Here is a 16,062-nt window from a genome sequence, read left to right as displayed (position 1 = left end):
TCCACACAGGTTCCACACAGATTATATTACTTATCACAAGGCTTTTGCTCCTGAGAAAATGATATGATTAATTGCATATCGATGTCAGTGTATAGTGAATACCTGGAAACATCTCTTTAAACGGCACTTTCAGTTCTTCGAATTACAGTTTGATTATTGGACTAATTAATATGATGCACATTTCAGATTGATTACAAAGATTCCTTGTGTTTTCATGATTCATTGTTAGATGTAATGTAGACATACTAATTACATTCAGTCTTCACTATAATAAGAATTTATATAGATAATTTACTCCATATTCTTAAATGTATTGGTCTTACGATATTGTTTGTTATAAATACTTTAAATAGGTCAACTAAAGTTTGTATAGAAAGAATTTTCAAAAGTTTGGCAATCTGAAGAAATAAAAAAAGTGTTAATAAACTACTAATTTAGTTCTTTATGATTCTTAGCCAGACATGTTTTTAACTTGAATCATCTGCGGAAAAATTAGGTTTTAATGTGAAGTTGGCACTCACATTTCTTCAGATTGACACAATAGTTAATGAACGTATTGCTAATATTATTGTAAATGACATCAGTGGATAAAACGGCAATATTTCCATTGTGCTGTCCACTGGCAGGCGTTTATATCAAACAAACCTCTCTAAGCTTCTCATGACAACATCTGCTGAAACATCTGGCTCATTAAGTCTCCTGTGAAATCTGAATGGCAGTTCATTGCAGCAATAACATTTCCAAAAACAAAAGATTTTAATTCGGTTCTGCCATTTCAAGGCACGATATCTTTTGTACTTTCTGATCTAATAAAAAAACAAGAATGACAGCAAACTACCGGTCCAGCATTACTGAATTATACTTCATTCTGCGCTAAGAGCTCTAATCAATTAATGCCTTAATTAAACAGCTCTTTTTAATTATGCTAATATAACATGAGTAATAGTTACAAAAAAAAAAAAAAAGAAAGAAAGAAAGAAAGAAAAGAAAAAGATTCAAGTACGTTTACTGAACATATTTATTGAGTGCATTTAAGGTACATTGCTCAGCAAGCATCATTGGGTCTTATAAAGAGAAATTCTGCAATTGCACATAGATTAAACAGTGACAGATTTGAAAGAAAAAAAAAAAAACAGCATCACAACACAATAGCAAAACAATAACACAGAGAAACTATACTATAGAATTATCTGTGTAGGTCTCAACCAAACATCTTAAAAATAACAGTTTTTGCATTCCTGCATTGCATTTGAACTGCCTCTGGTTGTTTGTATTTGCACACTAAATGCTCTTCTAAAAACATGTCCATTTGAAAGTTTATATTAGAAATAAATTAACTTGTTACACAGCAGTTGAAAAAGTGTACTGTTTTAGTCATTTGGAACTAACTCATTCTCCCTTGAGGTACAAAATTCAGCCTTGGAACTATGAATTCTCATACTCCATAGAAAGGCTTCTCCCTCTGATTTATTTATTTATTTATTTTTTAATTTTATTGTAGTGTTATTTTGCAATAGGTGCATTATATATATATATTCTTTTATAGTTCATATAATACATATTTGTGTACTTCACCTGATCTGTGATTGCCATTAGCTTTTGTGTAAACAAAGATGTAGGCAAAAATTTAAATAACATAGCAGTAATATTTACAAGTAATCTGCCCATATAAATTTAACATAAAACACAACACAGTCATTAAGTATATGGTAACACTTTACAATAATTTGTCAACATTGGTGCATTAGGTATCATGAAATAACAATGAACAATATTTTTTACAGCATGTATTAATCATGTATTAATATAGGTTAATGTCAATACCACATTTTAACATTTCAATTGCAAAATAATGAAAACGCTGTATATCAGTCCGCTCATCCTGTAACTTTAACCGCCACTACTTTCATGTCTCTCGTATCATACCGCGGACACATGCTCTCTTGTTTCATACAAACAGAATAGTGACATCTGTAGTGAACATGACCTTCGAGTAGTGTTGTCAAAAATATCAATATTTCGATTTGCGATGTCGATTTACATAAATTCCCAAAATCGATTGTTCACATAATGCTTTTGAGCCACATTTTTGTTTGTAACTTTGCGAAACATTAGTTAAGTACGTCACATCTTTATTTAGAGCAGTTAGTCTCGAATGACAACACAACATAAGGAAATGTGCAGATCACGGAAGTGACATGACATGCTGCTTGGATAAAGCTATAGGACTTCCGGAATCCTATCGGATTGCAATTATGACACTGTGTTTTCCAATGTCATCTGAAAGTTCAAGCATTCAGAACCACATACAACTATATTAATTCAGAAACGCATACTAGTATACTACTACGATTACCATATTTTTCTAGTAGTATGCTAATATGCGGGTTCGAATTCAGCAATGCAGTATATGGCAGTTTTCCCTGTGGTATCAAAAAATTGTACAGAATATAGATATTTTTCAAGGTATCTAATAGAAGTTAGAAATTCCAGTATTGTGACAACACTACCTCAGAGGACTTCAGTTTTAATATTACTGTAATAATGGTGCAATATTTGTTTTGTTGTTGGACTGATTGTTTTGTACGTTGTAGCTTTTTTCTTAGCAGAAGCTTTAAAATATTTTAAGATATGTCCATGTTGTGAACATGCATGAATTAAAAGTGAACAATAGTACTTATAAAATTAAATTAGCATTAACCTAGATTAATAAGTGCTTTAGAAAATGTTTATTATTAGTTTATGATAGTTAATGCATTCCTAATGCAGTATAAATATTGTTAAGGAATTAACGTGTTACCATGTATATTTAAGCTCTCTGTACAAAAACAAAATAGGCATTCCTCGGATTTAACATACCAAAGCAACATACAGACTTTGGGCAGTACTTTCCTGTTTATCTTTTGTGTAAAACAAATAGAGAGCCCAACAATAATAAGCGCCATTGTGCATTAAGATAAATAATCTATTCCTTTGGAGTCAGGAAGCTAAAGTTGCCAAGTTGGTGAGTTTCACTCTGCAATGCTCATATTGTGTTTATCCTATATGTGTACAGGCCTTCCATATGGATGATTTGTCAGTATGGAAAGTATAAATGTCCAACTCATTAGAAGTCAAAACCAAGCATCCTCTGCATTGTAGTTTGGAGAAACAGCTCTCAGGTCAGTCTGAGGTCGACGCAGAACCTCCAGTCTTGTCTGCCTCAAGCAAATAGGATGGAGGAGACAGAATCCTCACTGATCAGAGAGAATCCATTTGACAGGCCCGGGGAATGGAATACAGCACTCTGAAAAATAAAAGCGTGTGGAGAAGTCCTTCCCACAGTGTTCTGGAGGGCTTTCCATGGCTGCATTGTAGTACCCTACAATGAAAATCATCAAATCATCAAAGACAATCAAATAGAAAAGCTTCATGTCAAACACAGCCCATAAGATCAAATAGAGCAAGAATCTTTTCATAAATATGAGAGAAACTGATTTTTGCACTAGGAAATATGCCTCTTTTTTGATGTGAGTCATGTTCGGAAGGATTCTGATGGCTACTATTGCAGTTGTTTGAAGGAAATGACTCTCATCATAGTGCGTCACTTGGGACAGGGGGAGATGAAAGTTCTCCCATTTTTCTCTTGGATATTGCCCTACTTTGAAATTTGATTCTTGATGACAAAGTTTGACAGATGATCAAAAAATAAATATATATATAAAAAATAACCCAGTTCACAGTGATAATAGCCCAGAGTTTGAGAAAAAACGATGAACTGGGAATTGTTTTTTCCCTCTTAAAAGTCATCCAGGATTGAAACGGATCAACAGGTGAGGTGGTGGCAACTCCAACCCCACATTGGCCCCTTAATGTGGGGATACTCCTTGTCCCATGACTTGCTTTTCTTCTCTTGCTCTTCCTTTGCTCTCCCTCTTCTGTTTGGAGGAGGGAGATAACAGCCGTCTTGGCTTGCTTTCCTCTTGTCTTGCCCCAGACAGTCATCTTTCCCTGTAACGGCAGCAGAACAACCAGTTAAACTATGTGGAGCTGATTTGGCAGATAAACATGCGTTTAGTCTGTCGGTTCGTGCTAACCCAGACCGCTCTCCCATATGGTCAGGTTTTGAACAGAAGGGAGAAAGAACAGTATGTGACTGTGCAAACTCTTTGCTCTGTGTGGAATTGATTAAGCAGTGCACGAAGGCCAAGACTCCTGCTTTATCTAGCTTTCATTTTCCTATATTACCTATTACGGTAGTGCTCGATTACTAGAATGCATTGCCTAGGGTGTGATCCATAAAAATGGTAGTTTATAGATTCTGGCTTCTAATACAACGAATTAAGGTATCATTTGCTTCATTTTAAACTTGCTTCAGTATTTTAGAAATCTGGCACTGCAGTGACATTTCCATATCTGCAAACTGTTTGAGAACAATGGCATTGCAAACAATACAACTTTTTTTGACATCTGAATTACAAAAGCGAAAATTGTCTCTCTTTTCTTATCCAATTATGCCTTCCAATGCATTCTTATCTGAGGAGGTTTTCTCTATTACTAACTATTATAATGAACCTTATAATGAAAGAAAACTATATTTCAATAAAAAATAGCATAATTATGAGCGTACTCCAGTTCTTTGGTTCATTGTGCCCCCTCACAAGTCACAACCTACCATACTGAGTCCAGTCCTACAGCTTTGTTTGCATATAAACCTGAGAACAGTGTGCAATCAAACACCTACGTGTCATGATTTTGGGCTTGTCCCATTGCCCAGGAAGGTGCTGACACACACAGCAGCTGGTCTATGTTGCGTCTTGTCATGACATGAGTCAAAATCTGCCATAACCCTTGAAGCTATCAGAAGGTGAGATATAGTCCTGTGCTTTAAATAACACTGTAATAATAGAACAATCTATTCAGCTGTTTCAAATATTTGTTGACCTAGTGAACTGAGAACGATTGCCTCTGTGTATTTATGTAAGCACTGCTCACTCAAATACTTGACTGTGTTAGTCTTGAAGGTCATTTCAGTAGTATAATATTAAACATTAAACTTAATTATATTTTTCCCATGAACCTACACTTGAATATTTATTTTAACACTCTAGTTTAGTAAGATTGTTTTTTACAGCATAGCATTATTATTTCAATTATGTAAATAGAAGATGGCATCCACATGTACCTTATTATAAAACAGTTAGTTCTGTTCCTTGAATTTGATTGGCAGAGTGAAGTTCCACTGTGTTTGGAGGTTCCTAACAGGCAGTGACTCTTTCTGCAGGTTACATTAATATAGACCTATTGAATTTAAAGGATTAGTTCACTTTAAAATGAAAATTATCCCATGATTTTCTCACCCTCAAGCCATAGGTGACTTTCTTCTTTCAGACGAATACAATCGGAGTTATATTAATAATCACCCTAATACAATCTCTGTACAAACAATAGCATTTGTCTTTGGAATAAAAATAAAGAGAGAAAAGAAAAAAAAAATCACTCTGATGCTCCAAAGTTTTATAATGGCAGTGCACGGAAACCATCTGTTTGAAGCTCGAAAAAAAGTGCATCCATCCATCATAAATGTACTCCACACAGCTCCGGGAGGTTAATAAAGGCCTCCTGAAGTGAAACAATGTGTTTGTGTAAGAAAAATATCCATATTTAACACGTTATAAAGTAAAATAACTAGCTTCCGCCAGACCACCTTCTGTATTCAACGAAAAAAGTGCAAAGTGCTTTTTTGGTAAGTTGAATACGGAAGGCGTTGGACGTAGTGTAAGCATTTTAAAATGCAAGAGGCCTTGCACTTTTTTCATAAGTTGAATACAGAAGGCGGTCTGGCGGAACTATATATTTCATTTTACAACTTGTTAAATATGGATAGTTTTCTTACACAAATGCATTGCTTTGCTTCAGAAGGCCTTCGCTTGGGTTAATAAAGGCCTTCTGAAGCGAAGCAATGCGTTTGTGTGCAGTACATTTATGATGGATGGATGCTCTTTTTTTCGAGCTTCAAACAGGTGGTTTCTGTGCACTGCCATTATAAAGCTTTGGAGCATCAGGGTGATTATTAATATAACTCTGATTGTATTCGTCTGAAAGAAGAAAGTCATATACACCTAGGATGGCTTGAGGGTGAGTAAATCATGGGATCATTTTCATTTTAAAGTGAACTAATCCTTTAACACGGACGAAAACGAGACTGTGAGGCATATATTTACAGTCTTTACAATAGCAAGCACTGTATAAAGGACATAGATCATGTGATTTTTACAACTCACAACTTTTAAAACTGTTTTATGTTTTTTTTTTCAGAAAGACGTTTCATCAGCTGAACAATCAGTATGTTGTTAATCAACAGTACAATCCACTGAATGCACTCTTATTCTATCCCTCACAGCCGCCTTTTCATTCTTGTCAGAAATTAAATATGACACTACTACCATAATTAAGGTCTATACCAGTAGGTGGTCTCAAGTGACTGTCTTTAATCTCATTCAACCTATTTGTTTAACAACACTGATTCGGGAACAAAATACGTGAATGGCTTTATGAGCGAGATACTAATTCATTCTGTTAATCGATAAGGAACGAAAAGTGACTTGCTTAATGAGTGAGTCATTGAATCATTTAGTTAACCGATTCATTATAACACACTACTTTATTTAGAAAAGAAAAGCAACGATTGATTCTGCTTTGGCTTAATTTGGAAGTATTTTCCATCATGGAGTGAAACTAGACAAAGTAAGAAATACTGTCTAAAAAGTAATTTTCTCATTATTAACTTTTTGTTTATTGAACTGTTGTAATATAAAAGCAGTATAACACTCTTGCTTATGTGCTATTGCTTAAATAAAAACATCTAAATGAAGATGGCAACACAGCAGTTGCAGAAATAACATAAATCATAACTTGCAAGAAAGTGAAGTAAATGATTCTAACCCTAAATCAGAGGGGTATGTGGCAATATGTGCAGCTGTCAGTGGCCATTTAGGCTATTACTCTGGGCAATAAGGGAATCACGAAGGTCCTCATCCGAGGAATTATCACAGTGGGATTTAAGCAAGGTGACATCTGCCGGACAGACCAGCTGCGCACAGCCCTACCGATCACAGATTAGCAGACAGATTGTTTACACTGCATTCGATCTCCAACTGTTTGAATTCCATTAGCTGTGCAACAGGCTTCCCAAGAATCTCTGAGGTCCTACCAACCAAAATCATGTCATGTCCAAAAATGTCCTTCCTAAATGTTTTCCTCTTAACACCTACGATAAATTGCATATCTGCCACTAACCATTCCGTGTATATTCATTCAGCAGACAAGTTCTCCATTAGTTCTTGTTTAGATTTTCAAAAATAGACTTCTCTCCTGATGTGTGCAATAAGCGATTGTTCTTCAGAAAAGGCAAGAACAGGAAGAAGACATCATTATGTACCAGCAGTCATTAGAAATGAGCCCAAAATAAATGAAGCTTGTGCTCATTATAAACAGAATGACTTTGCATCAGGGCCAGAAGATCAGGGGCTGAGCAGCCAGGCAGAGCAGTCCACAATCTTCTTACTGTGATTACTAGGAAATAGAGAAGAAATGTCATCACTGGGTGAAAGAAAGAGGGGCAAATCCAATAAATTAGATTTAGTCAGGCACCAAGCATCATCTGGCCTGTTAGCACCTACAGCAGCATGAGTGATGCCCTGAATTCTGAGTACGTTCTGGTCGAACAAAATTGAACTCCTTTAGGGCAGTTGTAATTTTGTATGGTCCTTTCACGCTACTTTAAGTCAATCCAATCACCAGTAAAAATACAATGCAGAAAGAAAATGTGCAAGAAGCTTTTGACAATCTCCATTTCCAGGAGCACAGCTGACACGCCACTCTGCTAGTCTGTTCTTTGGTTAATGCAGTGATTACTGTTTAGGAGCCATTCCAATTGACATGAATTCTGTTGAGCTCGCTCCAAGCTTTTCTTATTTGAGTTCAAAACCTATGTTTGTATACTCAAAAAAAAAGCCCTTGGCTGAACATGATTCAATCATGGACAGAGGTTCCACGTGACTGAAACAAGTAAACCGAAATTAAATAAACTATGTACTAACTAGAATCAGTGGTGTTCATTTAACTTGAATGAATGGTTTTAGTTGAACTTAAATAAATGGTTTTCATTTAAATTGACATTCAAATAATCATACAATTAATGCTTCCCGTTTAATCCTGTGATCTAAATTTAGCTTTTCTTTACACATGTGATGTTTGGTGTTGGCAGTTCAGAAATGATACTGGTTTCATCCAGAGCACTACCAGTTGCTTTATTATTAAAGCAATTTGAATTCTTGTTAGCAAGTCCTCAAGCCAAGCACATGTGCAAGCTCCATACTTTACCACAATGGTAACTCCTAAAACCATTAACATAACAGAAACTTTTAAATACCAATAGAAGATTGAACATTAAAGGATTAGTTCACTTTCAAAAAAATTTCCTGATAATTTACTAACCCCCATGTCATCCAAGATGTACAGAGCCCCGGACATGACAAGCAGGAAAAAAATAGTAGGCTAAATCGTGCGCACGATTTACTATTTCGTTCCCTCGATTTACTAAAACGTGCGCACGATTTACTATTTCGATCCCTCGATTTATAAATCATGAGCATGATTTATAAATCGGGGGAACGAAATAGTAAATCGTGCGCATGATTTTTTTTTGTAAATTTAGTAAATCGAGCTAACGAATTAGTAAATCGTGTGCATGATTTAGTAAATCGAGGGAACGAATTAGTAAATTGTGTGCACAATTTAATTTTTTTTCTTGCATGTCATGTGTGGGGCTCTGTAAAGATGTCCATGCCCTTCTTTCTTCAGTCGAAAAGAAATTAAGGTTTTTGATGAAAACATTCCAGAATTATTCTCCTTATAGTGGACTTCAATTGGCCCCAAACGGTTGAAGGTCAAAATTACAGTTTCAATGCAACTTCAAAGGGCTTTAAACGATACCAGACGAGGAATAAGGGTCTTATCTAGCGAAATTATCGGTCATTTTCTAAAAAAAATAACAAATTATATACGTTTTAACCATAGACGCTCATCTTGAACTAGCTGTCTTCTTCTCTATTAGAATTCCGGCAGTGTAGATGCTGCTCAAAGTTTGAACTAAATTGTGATATACAATATGCTAGTGCAAGTATATAACAGTTAGTTCAAACTTCGACCTGTGGAGGGCAGTTAATTTCTTTTTGATTGAAGAAAGAAGGACATGGACATCTTGGATGACATGGAGGTGAGTAAATTATCAGGAAATTTTTATTTGAAAGTGAAATAATCCTTTAACAAGTCTCTCCATTTTCTCATCTTGCTTAAAAATGCATACAATAACACTTTATTTCAATATTTACTCTCCCAATTCAGCCCCTTTGCAAAGCGTGATGGGAAGTGAAAGTCCTGTTTGATTGGGTTTCTTGATTTAAATATGTTATTTCAAAATGAAAACATCAAGTTAAGTCAAAGAGTAACCGTTTCAATTTACGATGAAGCAATCACACTTCATCAGAAACCTGATAAAATAGTGTTAAATCAAAATAAATTGTTTAAATAAAGTGAACAGCATCAAAATCATTTTTTTGAGTGTATTGTAAACATCAATATAAAGCTTAATACCCTTCGTTTGCTTACTTAAAGGGATAGTTCACCCAAAAATTAAAATTCTTTTCATCATTTACTCACCCTCAAGTTGTTCCAAACCTGTATGATTTTTTTTCTTCTGCTGAACACAAAGTATTTTGAAGAATATGGGTGACCAAGCATTTGATGATGTTTGGTTACCCATATTCTTCAAAATATCTTCTTTTGTGGCTAGCAGAAGAAATAAATTCATACAGGTTTGGAACAACTTGAGGGTGAGTAAAATGATGACAGAATTTTCATTTTTGGGTGAACTATTTATTTATTTATTAGTCATGTTTTATACAATGCAACTTAACATACATTCCTTATATGGACATTCCCTTCTGGCCAGCTGGCATAGTGCCTTGTTTCAAAGTGCAATAGAGATAAGATATCCTTCTTATAGACTAGATCATAGATCACACTCTTTAGGGGTTTGAATGTACTTCCTTTGTACTTCTTTCATCATCAAAATGTTGTATATATAAAGAAATGAATAGTACTTTAAAAATATGTTTAAATATAAATTCAAATGAGATGTAGTTATATCACTAGCCTAATAAAAGCTGTTTTATTTTACATGCAAAAGGATTTAAAACAGCAAGAATGTTTACAACCTTTCATTACCATTATTTGAATTCAAATTCATCTATCTATTTTCAGATGACTCAGAATGCTCTGCACTTGTATTTGTTATCTGTCCTCCCTGTTCTTCTCTGTAGTTTGTACATATTTGTACACATTTATAGGTCACAACATGTTCTTGTTTCTATTTCAAAACCAGACCAATATAAACCTGTTAAACTGCCACTTTGATTATTTCAACAACAACAATGATAAGCACTGGCTGATTATAAAAAAATAGGAAATTGGTGAGACAATTTATGTGTTGGGAAGAGTCTTTTCAGGATATTTTCAGTGGTGTTAGTCACTTTGGTTTTCTGCTTTCTCTCTTCTTGCCTGAAGGATAAGCCTGTTTGATTTACCTCTCATTTAACTGCTAAGAATTTAAGGGAATTAAAATAGGAATCTGTGAAAAATATGCGGAAAAATACATAAAAAGCAGGTATTGTTTTTGTGGTCTGATTTGTGGTCTAATGCATTGCACTAGTAAATCTATTGTTTTGTTTCTGATTAAATCAAGCTGTTGGAATATAGTGTTTGGCTGGCAGTGGGAAACCATAATACAGTGCATTATAGTGCGGTCTGTGGAATGACCTGAAATGCTTTGTAAATCAGTGAGATTCAGACAGCGAAAGGCAGACTAGAAACTGAGGGCAGGGCAACCAGCCAGAGAGCACATAAGCAGCAATCGAATGTCAACAGGTGCCATGATTCTCTCTCTCTCTCTCTCATTTTCCTTATCAGTTGCGCTTCATCTAACGTGTGCCGGGCACAGTAATCCTAGCCAGTACACCCCTGCAGCATGCCAGCTGAATAGCACAGTATTGCCAAAGCTTCCTCATCAGAGCACCTTCATTTGCAGGTTTGCAGGGAGGAACTGTGTATATAATGCGAAAGCCCATTAAGCAGGATTTCTTAATCAAGTCCTTGTGTTATATGCAAAAGGATTTATAAAGAAGGTTATTACCGAGTATTATGATATGTGTTACACGTCCTCCTGATATGGAGATGGCATGTAGGTGAAGTGTTCGCTCCACTACACTTTGTCATGATGCCTGGTTTCCAGCATCACCTCCATCCCATTCTCATTTCAGTTAATCCCCGTGATTTTCAACCCTTGTGCTTATCAGTGTACCACAGGGCACTTCTCCTCTACACCATCCTGTGTCTTTGGGTTAAGAGCTGAACAGAATGGGTTACTGGTGATGATTTGTGTCGAGACCCCTGTTGGATTAGCTTGCTGGGTGATGCTGTGTGAGTCACATTTTATTTTCCAGTTACCATAAAAGAATGGCATACCATAAAGAGGGCTTTTGCCCTGACAGTTTTGTGCATGCGAGATGTTTGTTATATTGGATCTGTTTAAAGGGTTAGTTTACCCCAAAATGAAAATTCTGTCATTAACCCTTTGAGCGGTACGGTCCCACATATGGGATTTTTATTTCTGTGCCTCTGGGCGTTCAGTGACACATAACTGCCAGATTCAAACTGTGCTTTCGCGCTTTGGCTGCGAGACGGACGCGCTCAGCTCTTGTCATATATCACAGCTATGCAGTATTTTCAGCCACATAATGTTTTTTTTTTTTTTAAGGTTTCAGACATTTAAATACGCATAAGCACCAGTAAAACAATACATTTAGAGTTTATAAAATACACACTGATGTCAGACATCAGTGGAAGTAGCAATAACGATCCATTCAAATATAATTTGCCGACATTTATTCATATCAGACACACACAATGGGCCTAAGTAACTATAAAGTTTACTCTATTATTCTTCCAGTTCACCAGCCACTTACTTGCATATATTTCGGGAGAAACTGATGAATTCACCTGCTGTAAATCTGACCGACAGGACTCTGCGAACTGCGGGGCAAACTAAGATGGCGGCGCCCATCTCGCGTTATAGATCAAGATAAAGATCATTTATAAAGGTTTTAAAATGACAAAACACACTCACTTACACATATTTGAGAATCGGAATATCAGATAGTTGTTGACATGGTAAGCAAGTTTGTGAATATTTTAAATAAAAAAGGAAAAACAAAATAATAGCGATCCATCTGTCATACAGTGTTATTGAGGCTGTGTTCGGCGCACGTGACACGCCTGACGCGTCGCCATGGAAACAATAAGCGCAAAAAAACTCGCCTTAAAAAAACTCACTCTGGGGGGTCAGTTAATATATTATAAACTCACGCTTGAAAGGATTTTACTCACCCTCTTTATAAAATTTTTGAAGTGTCAAAGTGGTAGTTACAAAGGCAGTCTATGGAAGGAAATCTGACAGCATTCTGTCATCAAAAATAACTTCATTTGTGTTCTGAAGATGAACGAAAGTCTTACGGGTGTGGGACGACATTAGGGTGAGTAATTAATGACAGAATTTTCATTATGGGGTGAACTAACCCTTTAAGACATCTGGTGTACTCTGACTAAGTGATGTTTTGGGTTTAGAATCTTTTTTTAGAAGATATTTGAAAGAAGCTATAAAAGAATATATTTAGAAAAAAATGTCTGTCTTTTGTCAATGTTGTTTGGGCCCTATTTAAAAAAACAAAACAAATAGATTTAAACAAATCTTTGTTTAAAATAAAGTCATAAGGGTATGGAATGGCATGAGTGTGAGTAAATGATGACATAATTTTCATTTTTGAGTGAACTAGCCCATAAAGTTTGCATTAGATGATGCTGAAATGAATCTAAAATCTAAAAATATACTACTATTCAAAAGTTTGAGGTCGATAAAACTTTTTTTTTTTTTTTTTTTTTTTTTTTAAATGTTTATGCTCACCAAGGCTGCATTTATTTGATCAACAATATGGCAAAAACAGTAACATTGTGAAATATTATTACAATTTAAAATAACTGTTTCTTATTTCAATATATTATACAATGCCAGGCTGAATTTTCAGAAGCCATTTCTCCAGTGTCACATGATCCTTCAGAATCCAGCTGATTTGGTACTTTCTTATTAATATCAATGTTGAAAACATATTTTTGTGGAAACCATGATAATATTTTCATAATTCTTTGATGAAAAGAGCAACATTTAATTAAAATACAAATCTTTAACAATATACACATAACAGTATACATGTCTTGACTGTCTCTTTTGACCAATTTATTGTGTCTTTGCTGAATGTAAGTATTAATTTTAAAACAATACTTAAAAAAAAAAAAAAAAAAATACAATTGTCTGCCGATAACGGATATGATTGCAATATGTTATGCACTTTAGTGACAGAAGTTGTTATGGGACTGAGATTTTCTCTTTGAGGTTAGAAAGTAAAATTTTACACCAGGTTTAGATTTCAGTTATGTTAAATGAAGTAGCATCTTGCTTTTCAAGGGCATTGGCTGCATTGTCATGGAAAACATCCACAAAAGATCCTGCAATGTCCTTTTAGATACATCTCATGAATGTAAAATGTAAAGTTCTGGATTGAGTGTCTGTTTCATATGAACAGCAGCTAAAGCAGCGGGTGGATGGGCAGAAATGTGCGCACACCAGTGTCACTGTTTTCCGTATAAGTAAACCCTGCAGTGAAGTCCCTGTCGCTGAGATCAGAGAAAGCTTTTTCCCCAGTTTCCATTTCCTTAGTTATTATTGTGGCGAGACATGGGAACACTACCTCTTTGTTGTTTAAAGGAAAAGCAAAAAAAAAAAAAACAGCATTTCATGAATCTTGAAACGATTTTTTGGGGAGAAGTGTTTGTGTTTTTCAAACTCCCCTATCATGTCTTGTACCGATGATGTGTGGAGGGTGAGGAAAAGTTCTCCACTCTATTTCAGATGAATGGTTCATATGGTACACCATGCATCAAACAAGTGAACCTGGGGCACTAATGTCTGATCCTTGTTACTTCCCCTGTGACTCATTCCCTCAATTAGCTCCATCTGTAGTGCTGTAGAGTTCACACACGTACAGACACTCAGGTAAATAAGTATTTATACACAAAAACTTGCACGGCACACACGCTCTTAGTGCAGAATTCGACAACCATGCTATTGGATGAAATTTGTATTTATTTGCTATTAAAGTGCTTGGACATTTCTGATATTTATGCACTACTTTTTAAAATAAAATGTAATATGCTGAGTTTGAAATACCAGAGCTATTTAGCATCAGCTCTGACATTTATCTGCAGTATTTTTAATACGATGGACATCATCTTTACCAGACTTAACATATTTTAAAAAAGTGTTGAAGTGTCTGAGGAACAACGAATCACACACCATCCAGAGAGTCAGGGGTAGTCGGATGGTTAAGTATCATTGTGAGGTTAAAGTGACACTGGGGACACATTGAGTTCTCAATCCTGCTCAATCACAACGGGACCCCTGAGCAAGGGTCTTCACCTCAGATTGCTCCAGCGAGACTGTCGTGGCAATTAGTCTGCTGTTGGTTGCCGTGGTTGAAAGGCAGGTCGCGAGTAACTGAACACACAACGTATTTGCCAATGACAATTTACTTTGAGTCTGTGTCTGAGCAAAAATACCAGCTGACAGGGACAACCTTTAACTGCCCTATAAGAGGGAAGTGATGCATCTTGATGCAGGATTAGAGGTGCTTCAGTGTTTCATATGCCTTTTCAGTGTATCTGTTTATCATATCTCTGCAACATCCTGTATACTGTTGAAATGATTTGAGAAGTGAACTTCAATTGTTTTAAATCACTAAATAAATAAATATTGTAATGCTTTGGAATCACTTTGCGCTACTGTTCATTTATAACTGTCGGAACAGCAGAATTTCCAAACTCATTTAAACAGAACCTCAGGACAGAATGTGTCTAGACTCACTAAGCCCAATTTAGGCTTAGCTGAGAAAACAATTGAGCCAAAAGCATTTACCTGTGCTGGTAATTGCTATTTATGTGATTTGGGCAAAATGTTTTGGTGAGGAAATATCTACTAAAAACAAATCTGTCAGTTATCTCATAATAGGCCTATATGGTGGCGTCCAAAAGTCTTAAAATGTCTTAAATTCTAAATGATGTAAAACTAATAAGAAATATTTGACATTTTGCACTATTTTTTTTTTTTTTCAGTAAGTAATCCAAAGTTGTACAATTCAATAGTTTTTCCATTTCGAATTTTAAATCAAATTGTTATGACAATACACTTTTAATAATTTTTATAGAACTTAAAATGTAATAAAATATATTTTTATATAATTTAATTTTTTTTTTAATTAAATTAGGGGAAAAAAAAACACATTTTCACTAGTGCTCTAAGACTTTTGAACCCCACTGTACAGTATTTAGTTTTATTATTTAGTTATTTATTTATTACGAAATTAATACTTTTATTCAGCAAGGATGCATTAAATTTATCAAAAGTCACAGTAAATACATTTTCAGTGTTACAAAAGAATTCAAATAAACACTGTTCTTTTTAACTTTCTGTTCATGAAAGAACCCTGAAAAAAAAATGTTTCAAGGTTTCCACAAAAATATTAAGCAACACTGTTATCAACATTGATAATAATAATAATAAAACAAAAATGTTTCTTTAGGACCAAATCAGCATATTAGAATAATATCCAAATAATCATGTGACACTGAAGTCAGTTATTTTAAATTGTACTAATATTTCACAGTATTACTGGTTTTACCATATTTTTGATCAAATAAATACAGCCTTTGTGAGCATAAGAGACTTCTTTCATAAACATTTAAAAAACTTACCAACCCCAAAAATTTGAACAGTAGTAGGTTCAATTTGTTAGACACTTACATTGCCATAAATGGACAAATACACACTGGTGGGAATTTGGGGTGTTCCTTCGG

The 16,062-nt window shown here is 35.0% G+C and overlaps 1 protein-coding gene across 2 annotated transcripts in view; it reads right to left on the bottom strand.

The window, feature by feature from the left end:
• Window positions 1–1,000: 1,000 nt before the first annotated feature.
• Window positions 1,001–16,062, bottom strand: part of LOC127524014 (urotensin-2 receptor) — a 35,502-nt gene continuing 20,440 nt past the window's right edge. For both annotated transcript variants that reach the window (XM_051915295.1, XM_051915294.1), the window contains one exon: window positions 1,001–3,990. The gene's annotated coding sequence lies outside the window, so the exon portion shown is untranslated. The remainder of the gene's footprint in view (window positions 3,991–16,062) is intronic.

The sequence above is a fragment of the Ctenopharyngodon idella genome, chromosome 12, assembly GCF_019924925.1.
Source record: "Ctenopharyngodon idella isolate HZGC_01 chromosome 12, HZGC01, whole genome shotgun sequence".
NCBI lineage: Eukaryota > Metazoa > Chordata > Actinopteri > Cypriniformes > Xenocyprididae > Ctenopharyngodon > Ctenopharyngodon idella.
The sequence above is the reverse complement of the archived record's forward strand: the minus strand, read 5'-3'. Positions and strand labels throughout refer to the sequence as shown.